The sequence below is a fragment of the Giraffa tippelskirchi genome, chromosome 11 (assembly GCF_054371585.1).
Source record: "Giraffa tippelskirchi isolate mGirTip1 chromosome 11, T2T-mGirTip1v1.2.pri, whole genome shotgun sequence".
NCBI lineage: Eukaryota > Metazoa > Chordata > Mammalia > Artiodactyla > Giraffidae > Giraffa > Giraffa tippelskirchi.
Window position 1 is genome coordinate 93,095,534 of NC_137285.1, and position 4,445 is coordinate 93,099,978.

A 4,445-nucleotide genomic window follows, 5' to 3' on the forward strand; every position below is an offset into this window, starting at 1 on the left:
CAACTAAGTGGAGATAGGTAACCTTCTAGAAATAGAATTCAAAATAATGATAGTGAAGATTATCCAGGATCTCGAAGGAGAATGGAGAAGATGCATGAAATGTTCACCAAAGATCTAGAAGAAATAAGGAACAAACAAACAGAGATGAACAGTACACTAGAAGGAATCAATAGCAGAATAATTGAGGCATAAGAATGTCTAAGTGACCTGGAGGACAGAATGGTGGAAGTCACTGCCATAGAATAGAACATAGAAAAAAAGAATAAAAAAAAAAATGAAGACAACCTAAGAGATCTCTGGGACAACATTAAACACACCAGCATTCACATTATAAGGGAAGAAAAGAAGAAGAGAGAGAGAAATGACCCAAGTAAATATTTGAAGAAATGATGGCTGAAATTTTCCCAACATGGGAAAAGAAATATTTAACCAAGTTCAGAAAGTGCTGAGAGTCTCAGGTTGGATAAACCCAAGGAGGTTTATCAAAACACATAGTAATCGAAATGGTGAAAATGTAAAGACAAAGATAAAATACTAAAAGCAACAAGGGAAAAACAACACATAATATACAAGGGAACTCCCGTAAGGTTATCAGCTGATTTCTCAATAGAAACTGTACAAGTCAGAAGGGAATGGCACACTATACTTAAAGTGATGAAAGGGAAGAACCCAAAACCAAGAATACTCTACTCAGCAAGACTCTCATTTAAATTTGATGCAGAAATCAAAAGTTTTCCAGACCATCAAAAATTAAGAGATTCAGCACCACCAAACCAGCTTTACAACAAATGCTGAAGGAATTTTTCTAAGCAGGAAACACAGGAGAAGGAAAAGACCTACACAAAATAAACCCAAAACAATTCAGAAATGATAATATGGTCATACATATTGATAATTACCTTAACTGTAAATGGATTAAATGCACCACCCACTCGGCAGATGGGAACACGTGCGTGTATACACTTCCACTTATCACTCTACTTAACCTCCAAGTTGCATGTAATTATTTATATTGTTAGGTTAGTCATGTTTCCATTATGGCTTGCAAGTGTAATTATCTTTTATTTTTTGTCTGGCTATTGATTGTGAAAATTGATAAACTTCTTTCACTGGTATGATTATGTAACTATTATTTGCTTAATACCATTCTATCACGATTGGTCAACAGAAAATAATAGAATTCTATATCACTAAAACTATCATTTAGTAGAAAAACCTGTAATCATGTTTTAAAATTCAGATGCATAACAGGATTATCTGGGAGATTTTCAAGAATACAAATGCTCAGGTATTATTGCTTTTTTCTCCAAAGCTCCAGGTATGTTTCTAACGAGCAGTCATTAAAAAAAAAAAAAAAGAACTAGACCTTATGATGATCTCTTACTTTTATCTTGTTTCATTTTTTCTCTTTTATATGCAGTGCTCCTATTTCATTTAGTTTGTGTTTTACAATTTCTCCATCTTTTCTTTTTTTGTTTTGTTTTCATTGTTCTTTTTCAAGCTTTTATCAAGTGTAGTAGAAAAGCTTTGTGTGTGTGTATATACACACACACACAAATGCTAAAACCTTATGACACCTTGATTGCACTTGTTTGATTTTGTATGCATAGAATGCTTGATTTCTAATTTATATTGATTCAAAACTTTGATATTGTTTCATGTTTTTTGGCATCTAGTATTACTGCTAAAAGTCTAGAAAGTTTATTATCTTATTGTTTAAAAAAAATTTCAATGTGGCTTGAAACTTCTAATCCAATTCTGAAAATATAAAGAAATACTGTGTCTAAAAAAAAAACAAACAGGAAATTAACTTGTGATACAGTATTATTAACTAAAGTACCGATTTTGTTCAAATTTCACAAAATTTTATGCTAGTGTTCATTATTTGTTTTCATACCTTATGCAAGAACTCCACATTGTATTCAATTGCATTGAGCATCTTCAGCTACATGCAACAAACTCTGGTAAATTCTCTTTTCATTTTTATTCTATTATAAATATTTTCTCTTTCCTTATTATGATTTCTTAGATACACTCATCATTTAAAAGTGAACATTTAATTTCCAAATACATGGGATTTTTAGAGTATATTTGATATTAATTTCTCATTTTGATATTAATTTATCATTCAAACAATTTCTTCTTTGCAATCATTCTCTGTGTTTTTTCAGTCTTCCAACTTTACTGAATCTTTCAATGGTTAAGTCAAAGATCTTGCTTGGTAAATGTCACATTGCACTTGAAAATATGTGGGTTATTTTCAAATATCTTCTGATGTTGATTTCTAATGGAATTCCACAATGATAAGAGAACAGACTATATATCATTTGAATATCTTTAGACCATCAAATTTTTGCTCTTGGTCTTATGTCCCTGGATATGCTCCAGTGTCTCCTAGTTTATAATCTATGGGAACTTGCAAAGAATTTGTTTCCTACTTCTGTGTAAATTGTATAAATCTTAATTATGTTGAATTGGATCATAGAGATTTTCAGGTCAACTATAGCTTTCTACCTCTCTGTTTATTCATTCTATTAATCTTTGAGAGTTTGATATTGAAACTCCAACTAAAAATCTTAATTTATCTACTCAAAAAATAATTGTAATAGTGAAACTATATGTAACCTTGTTCTGCATTTTCCAAGACTCTTGTAAATGTGTTATCATATTTTCATAATTTAAAAAATAAAAATAAAGAAACAGATTGTTCATCTGCTTTCAACATTTAAGTACAGAAGGCATTTAAAAATCAAAGTGGAGTAATTGTGGTCCAGGCATCCAAAATGGAGCCAGGTGGCTGTGGTTTTAAACATGTCCCTGCATCACTGAGAACTTGAATTTTCTGAACTGTATCAAACACAAGAGCACCACCAGCCATACTCAAAACCATATCTGTTAGCAGCTGCAAGCTGAAGCCTTGTGGTTTCAAGGTCTCTCCTTGCAACTATGCAAAAATTTCAATTCCCAACCAGTCTTTGCTTAACAGGCACCTTTTTTTCTTGCCAGCTCCAATCCTAATTCTTGACAATTAACTAATGTAATTTTGCTTATATAAAATTGCCCCATTCTGTAGTCTACACAGCAAAATTCAAGTGTTTCTTGAATCTGCGTCTCCCAGGCTTTTGTTCTTATGCATATGTGTGTGCTAAGTCCCTTCAGTCCTATCCAACTCTGCGGCCCTATGATCTGTAGCCTGCCAGGCTCCTCTGTCCATGGGATTCTCCAGGCAAGAATACTGCAGTGGGTTGCCATGCCCTCCTCCAGGGGCTCTTCTTGACCCAGGGATCAAACTCTCATCTCCTGTGGCTCCTGCATTGCAGGTGGATTCTTTACCTCTGAGCCACTGGGGGAAGCCCTTTATCCTTAATTTGGTTCAAATAAAACACTTTCATATTCCTATTAGAGTTTATTATTTTTGTAAACATTGCTTTGTGTAATTGCCTGGAAAGGTATCAGGAAAAACCCACCTGAGATCAGCTGGAGTCAACTTTGGACTGGTACTTGGTACCAAGCATGGGCATCTTGACCCCTCCCCACTCCACTTCCAGCTTCACAGCAGTCTTTAGGTGTCTCAATGAGTTCTTCCTGGTATCTGGATCTACTTATCTTTTTTCTTTGAGTTTTATTGAGATATATTGACATGTAGCACTATATAAGTTTAAAGTATACAGCATAATGATTTGACCTATATCATGAAGCTCCAGGAGAAAGTGAAGAACAGGGAAACCTGGGTTGCTGCAGTTCACGGGGTCTCAAAGAGTCAGACACAACTGAGTAACTGAACAACAATATGAAGTGATTATCAAAACAAGTTTAGTAGAAAACCATCATCTCATACAAGTACAAAATTAAGTAGAAAAACTTTTTTCTTGTAATCACAACTCAGGATTTAGTCTCTTAACAATTTTCATGTATAACATATAGCAGTGTTAATTATATTTATCATGTTGGGTACTACATCTCTAGCACTTAGTCTTACAATTCTGAGTTTATACCTTTTGACTGCTTTCATTCAACTCTCCCTCCTTCTACTTGCTACTTCTGAAAACCATAAATCTGATCTTTTTTCCTATGAGTTTTTTATTTGTTTGCTTTTAAATATAATTGACCTACAATACTATGTTAGTTCCTGTTTCACAACATAGTGGCTCAATATTTCTATGCATTTCAAAATGGATAGAAGCCTAGTTACAGGATGGCAGAAGAAGATGGTGGGGGAGTAAGACAGAGAGATCACCAGCCTCCCCACCAATACATCAAAAACTCATCAAGATACAGAATAACTCCTACAAAGCCACCTTTAGGCAACAGCAGAAAACCCCAGGCCTCCACAGGGGCAGAATAAGCTCCCTGGAATAAGGTAGGAGAAAGGATAGAGACATAAAAAGGGAAAAGATAGAGAACTTCTGGATGGGAGCTTGTACCCCGAGGGAGGGAGTCATGAA